Source organism: Gobio gobio (assembly GCF_949357685.1).
Source record: "Gobio gobio genome assembly, chromosome: 10".
In the NCBI taxonomy this organism is placed as follows: Eukaryota; Metazoa; Chordata; class Actinopteri; order Cypriniformes; family Gobionidae; genus Gobio; species Gobio gobio.
The window spans coordinates 25,457,957-25,465,166 of record NC_137116.1 but is presented as its reverse complement, the minus strand read 5'-3'; the positions used below and the strand labels follow the sequence as shown (position 1 = coordinate 25,465,166).

Here is a 7,210-nt window from a genome sequence, read left to right as displayed (position 1 = left end):
CCTGTTGCTGCCTTGTGGTTACTTATCACCAGCTTCTAAGCCTGAACCAGTAAAGACCAGATCAGGAAAGTTATTGCCTCCAGTAAGTCCTGAAAGCTCTGACTTTCCAGACCCTGATGATGATCTGCAAGAACTGTTCTTACCTTGTTTATCTGAGAACTCCAGTTCCTCTCCTACTTGTATCAAAACCGTGGTGAACTTACCTGTTCCAGCACCTGCAGTTCCTTCCGTTATGACTGTGATTCCGCCTGGCCAGCGTTCACAGTCTGTCACTAATGAAACTGTTGAGGTGGAACAGAAGTCAGAGTCTGGATCTACACTTACTGCTGATTCTGAAATAGAATTTGATTCCATTGAGTTGGGTGTGGTTGCAGAACCTCTAGATGAAACTGACTCAAATACGGCTGATAACCTGGAGCCTTCTGGGGAAAGCACCTCCTCTGATCCAGAACCTGTGCCTGCTCTGAAACCAGTCAGCATTTCAAGTGATTCTTCAAGTGAACTTTCTAGCCCAGACTCAGAGCCACGAGTACAACGTCCCATTCGAACACGCCAGCCACCCAATCGTCTGCAGTATTCGAAGCTTGGGAATCCATTTTTGCATAGTATTCAGTCCCTGTTTCATGGGCTCAGTACTGTATATGCCTCTGCTCTTCAGCTTGATGAGACCCCTCTGACCCCTACTCCCTGTAGCGGTGCTGTGTGCCATCAGCCATCTACATGTACGAGGCCGTACATGAGTATAAGGGGGGAACCTGTAACCCATATTTAGTTAAGACTTTTATTTTGGCGGGCCTGCAAACTCACAACTTCCTTAAAATGACTGGTTGCTGAGTTCACTTCCTGTTTGTCTCCACTGTGGCTGTGGTATGGTTTGTTTGGCATCCCCAAACAAACCTAAATTGTGCTTCAACTTTAGTTATTCAAGCTATGAATACTCGGTGAGTCTTTTTGCCATTCATTTGTTAACTGTAATATGTTTAATTCAGCCATGTGTTTGCTCACCGAAGTATTATTTTTGACTATAGTTGCTGCCACTTTCCAATCAGAGCCTTTGTCTGATTTTTCACTCTGTTTAAACGTTGGGTCACGCCTGGAGACCTTGCGTTGATCATTTCAATTTCAAAGGTAAACCTTTTACCTGTTATACTATGAGGGCATTGATTTGATATGTTAGCATGGGTGCTAATTTAGAGCATGATTGCTGTTTTGAGTGTGTGCTGTTACTGTTGTGACTACAGCTGAAATAGCTATATGTTTTTGGTAGTCATTTAAGCTTATTGATTTTAACGTAGCTACGTATTTTTCTTTTTGATATTGCGCAATACTTTTCACAAATACCAAACTCTGCTTTAGTGTTTTGGGTAATTTGGAGATTAACATTTTTGATTATTGGAATCTGAAGGTGCACTTTGTATTATTATTTTGAATGTTAACTTTGAGTATATGTTTTGATTCTGAAAATGACATTAAGATTAGTTGACTATGAAATTTAAATTATGGTGAAATTTCATGGAACATGAGATTAATTACTTTACTTTATTATACTTATTTCATATAAGTTATTGCATGATTTTTATTTATTGAAATGCCTTGCATTAAGCGGGTATGGTTATGCATGTATTGAATTACTTTAGTATATGTTATGGTTATTTTATTTTTGAATGGAATTCTTAATTTGTATTTTGGCCTTTTTAGGTCAGGTTTTTTTTCCTGGATCAACAAATCTCCATTCTCCAATTATGGATCTTTTGAACTCTCGACCCGTCCTAACTCAAGGACTCTGATCGAGATGGCGAGCTAAGAGAACTTTGATATATGTGGTAGGGTAACCGAACCACACATTCACTGCGATTGAACACTTCCCTATCTGGATTAACTATTGCTCAATTCATCATTAATTGACATTTCACCAGACCTTGTCCTGGTTTTGGAACACATTGTGTCGGGGTTAAGTTTTTCCTCCTTCCTGTTTTTTTTCCCAAATCATTGGCAGCGCACTAATCTGCCATTGAACTGAACTGTAATTCAAATTGTTTTGTATGTGTCATTGAAGTTATGTTGTTTATGTATTGTTTATGTTGGTTATGTTTTGTTATCTACTAAATACACACACTCATACTAAAATGACTCCAGTGTACTCATTCACAACCCAGGCTCCGTGACGATCCCTCTTCTGTTGCCAGGTGGCATCCGCAGTCAATTGCCTAGCTTCTACTTGTTACAACAGTGAAAGAACCACATCATGAACAAACACCAACATGACTGTCCTCAAGAGAAGCACTTATTCTTACATAGAATCAGGAATACTTCTCTTTGTAATTATCTAGAGAGGCTATTTAAATGTAAAATATTTGAAAAAAAACAAACAAACATGGAAACAGGGGAGTCAATCAGTAAATATTTACCCCAACTTGATAGCACTTTCTACTTTGTTTGAAAAGAAAGATGCTAGAGTTAGAGTAGATATCAACATATTTTCAGTCAAGAGGGAACGGAAATGAAAAATGGATTTAGCGGATATCACTTATAGGATAGAGGGATAGGTACAAGGGTTTACCATATTAATTACACTGAAAAATTGAATTCCATTGAAAAGAGGTTGAGTCTTGCCTGTAGATCACTTCCTCATTAAAACTACCCCAAAGAGAAGCACTTATGAACACAGGACCAATCAATGCTCCCATTTGAAGTAATCTTAATGTGTAGAACTTTGTGATTAAATGGCCATTGCATGGAGAACACAGTGTAGTTCCAGAAGGCAATTGTCTCTTGAAGCACTGATCACTTGAAACTACCCCAACAAATAGCACTTACCAAATACAACAGACAGTCAGTGCCATTGTGAGGGTACCGAGAGTGAGAGTAGTAGTAGCTGCAAATCTTGTCCAAATGATAGCTTGAAACTCTGTAGGAACGGACGAGATCCATGGAGCATGTTGTCTGCTTTTAGGAAGAGCTGGTCTGAGCCATGTGGTTTACCAGCACCCAATATAAGTGTGTCCATGCCCCCTCGGCTGTGCCATGGCCGTTGACACTCTGCATTTCTGTAAAGCCCATCAAGTTTTGATTGCCCAGTTTACATCTTTGGAACGACTCAGCATTTTCCCAGCACGGGTGGACCTTTAACACATTGGAAGCACTTCATGCAAATGCAACACTTATGAACATTTCCCCCTGAATTTAGAAAATAGTCATTCATTTTTAAAGGATAGGCCTACACTCGATACAAAAACAGCAAGTGGCAGACCAAACCTCTAGGTAAAACAGCACCCTCTAATGTTTAAACTGGGTATGCTGAAAGGTTATTGCACTTACTCTTACATAGAATTAAGGAAAGCTTCTCTTTGTAATCATCTAAAAGGGGTCTGTAAATGATCTGAATAAAAAACATGAACACAGGGGAGTCGGTCAGCAAATATTTACCCCAACTTGATAGCACTTTCTACTTTGGTTGAAAAGAAACATGCTAAAGTTAGAGTAGATATCAACTGATTTTCAGTCAAGAGGGCAGGTAAATAAAAACAATGGCTGCCCCAGGTTGTTAGCACTAAAAATATACAAGTTGGAAGCAAAGACATTCACCAAGTACAAAAACATAGAGTGGCAGACCAAGCCTCTGGGTAAAACAGCACCCTCCAGTGTTTACACTGGGAATGCTTTTCTCATGATGACAGTGAAAGAACCACATCATGAACAAACACCAACATGACTGTCCTCAAGAGAAGCACTTATTCTTACATAGAATCAGGAATACTTCTCTTTGTAATTATCTAGAGAGGCTATTTAAATGTAAAATATTTGAAAAAAAACAAACAAACATGGAAACAGGGGAGTCAATCAGTAAATATTTACCCCAACTTGATAGCACTTTCTACTTTGTTTGAAAAGAAAGATGCTAGAGTTAGAGTAGATATCAACATATTTTCAGTCAAGAGGGAACGGAAATGAAAAATGGATTTAGCGGATATCACTTATAGGATAGAGGGATAGGTACAAGGGTTTACCATATTAATTACACTGAAAAATTGAATTACATTGAAAAGAGGTTGAGTCTTGCCTGTAGATCACTTCCTCATTAAAACTACCCCAAAGAGAAGCACTTATGAACACAGGACCAATCAATGCTCCCATTTGAAGTAATCTTAATGTGTAGAACTTTGTGATTAAATGGCCATTGCATGGAGAACACAGTGTAGTTCCAGAAGGCAATTGTCTCTTGAAGCACTGATCACTTGAAACTACCCCAACAAATAGCACTTACCAAATACAACAGACAGTCAGTGCCATTGTGAGGGTACCGAGAGTGAGAGTAGTAGTAGCTGCAAATCTTGTCCAAATGATAGCTTGAAACTCTGTAGGAACGGACGAGATCCATGGAGCATGTTGTCTGCTTTTAGGAAGAGCTGGTCTGAGCCATGTGGTTTACCAGCACCCAATATAAGTGTGTCCATGCCCCCTCGGCTGTGCCATGGCCGTTGACACTCTGCATTTCTGTAAAGCCCATCAAGTTTTGATTGCCCAGTTTACATCTTTGGAACGACTCAGCATTTTCCCAGCACGGGTGGACCTTTCACACATTGGAAGCACTTCATGCAAATGCAACACTTATGAACATTTCCCCCTGAATTTAGAAAATAGTCATTCATTTTTAAAGGATAGGCCTACACTCAATACAAAAACAGCAAGTGGCAGACCAAACCTCTAGGTAAAACAGCACCCTCTAATGTTTAAACTGGGTATGCTGAAAGGTTATTGCACTTACTCTTACATAGAATTAAGGAAAGCTTCTCTTTGTAATCATCTAAAAGGGGTCTGTAAATGATCTGAATAAAAAACATGAACACAGGGGAGTCGGTCAGCAAATATTTACCCCAACTTGATAGCACTTTCTACTTTGGTTGAAAAGAAACATGCTAAAGTTAGAGTAGATATCAACTGATTTTCAGTCAAGAGGGCAGGTAAATAAAAACAATGGCTGCCCCAGGTTGTTAGCACTAAAAATATACAAGTTGGAAGCAAAGACATTCACCAAGTACAAAAACATAGAGTGGCAGACCAAGCCTCTGGGTAAAACAGCACCCTCCAGTGTTTACACTGGGAATGCTTTTCTCATGATGACAGTGAAAGAACCACATCATGAACAAACACCAACATGACTGTCCTCAAGAGAAGCACTTATTCTTACATAGAATCAGGAATACTTCTCTTTGTAATTATCTAGAGAGGCTATTTAAATGTAAAATATTTGGAAAAAAAACAAACAAACATGGAAACAGGGGAGTCAATCAGTAAATATTTACCCCAACTTGATAGCACTTTCTACTTTGTTTGAAAAGAAAGATGCTAGAGTTAGAGTAGATATCAACATATTTTCAGTCAAGAGGGAACGGAAATGAAAAATGGATTTAGCGGATATCACTTATAGGATAGAGGGATAGGTACAAGGGTTTACCATATTAATTACACTGAAAAATTGAATTCCATTGAAAAGAGGTTGAGTCTTGCCTGTAGATCACTTCCTCATTAAAACTACCCCAAAGAGAAGCACTTATGAACACAGGACCAATCAATACTCCCATTTGAAGTAATCTTAATGTGTAGAACTTTGTGATTAAATGGCCATTGCATGGAGAACACAGTGTAGTTCCAGAAGGCAATTGTCTCTTGAAGCACTGATCACTTGAAACTACCCCAACAAATAGCACTTACCAAATACAACAGACAGTCAGTGCCATTGTGAGGGTACCGAGAGTGAGAGTAGTAGTAGCTGCAAATCTTGTCCAAATGATAGCTTGAAACTCTGTAGGAACGGACGAGATCCATGGAGCATGTTGTCTGCTTTTAGGAAGAGCTGGTCTGAGCCATGTGGTTTACCAGCACCCAATATAAGTGTGTCCATGCCCCCTCGGCTGTGCCATGGCCGTTGACACTCTGCATTTCTGTAAAGCCCATCAAGTTTTGATTGCCCAGTTTACATCTTTGGAACGACTCAGCATTTTCCCAGCACGGGTGGACCTTTCACACATTGGAAGCACTTCATGCAAATGCAACACTTATGAACATTTCCCCCTGAATTTAGAAAATAGTCATTCATTTTTAAAGGATAGGCCTACACTCAATACAAAAACAGCAAGTGGCAGACCAAACCTCTAGGTAAAACAGCACCCTCTAATGTTTAAACTGGGTATGCTGAAAGGTTATTGCACTTACTCTTACATAGAATTAAGGAAAGCTTCTCTTTGTAATCATCTAAAAGGGGTCTGTAAATGATCTGAATAAAAAACATGAACACAGGGGAGTCGGTCAGCAAATATTTACCCCAACTTGATAGCACTTTCTACTTTGGTTGAAAAGAAACATGCTAAAGTTAGAGTAGATATCAACTGATTTTCAGTCAAGAGGGCAGGTAAATAAAAACAATGGCTGCCCCAGGTTGTTAGCACTAAAAATATACAAGTTGGAAGCAAAGACATTCACCAAGTACAAAAACATAGAGTGGCAGACCAAGCCTCTGGGTAAAACAGCACCCTCCAGTGTTTACACTGGGAATGCTTTTCTCATGATGACAGTGAAAGAACCACATCATGAACAAACACCAACATGACTGTCCTCAAGAGAAGCACTTATTCTTACATAGAATCAGGAATACTTCTCTTTGTAATTATCTAGAGAGGCTATTTAAATGTAAAATATTTGGAAAAAAAACAAACAAACATGGAAACAGGGGAGTCAATCAGTAAATATTTACCCCAACTTGATAGCACTTTCTACTTTGTTTGAAAAGAAAGATGCTAGAGTTAGAGTAGATATCAACATATTTTCAGTCAAGAGGGAACGGAAATGAAAAATGGATTTAGCGGATATCACTTATAGGATAGAGGGATAGGTACAAGGGTTTACCATATTAATTACACTGAAAAATTGAATTCCATTGAAAAGAGGTTGAGTCTTGCCTGTAGATCACTTCCTCATTAAAACTACCCCAAAGAGAAGCACTTATGAACACAGGACCAATCAATACTCCCATTTGAAGTAATCTTAATGTGTAGAACTTTGTGATTAAATGGCCATTGCATGGAGAACACAGTGTAGTTCCAGAAGGCAATTGTCTCTTGAAGCACTGATCACTTGAAACTACCCCAACAAATAGCACTTACCAAATACAACAGACAGTCAGTGCCATTGTGAGGGTACCGAGAGTGAGAGT

At 39.1% G+C, this 7,210-nt stretch overlaps 1 long non-coding RNA gene across 1 annotated transcript; it reads left to right on the top strand.

Annotated features, from left to right (window-relative positions):
* Positions 1 to 834: 834 nt before the first annotated feature.
* LOC307132981 lies at positions 835 to 2,122 on the top strand. The gene is made up of 3 exons (XR_013817344.1): positions 835 to 941; positions 1,029 to 1,128; positions 1,699 to 2,122. It is a non-coding gene; the product is annotated as an uncharacterized lncRNA (long non-coding RNA).
* The last annotated feature ends 5,088 nt before the right edge of the window (positions 2,123 to 7,210 follow it).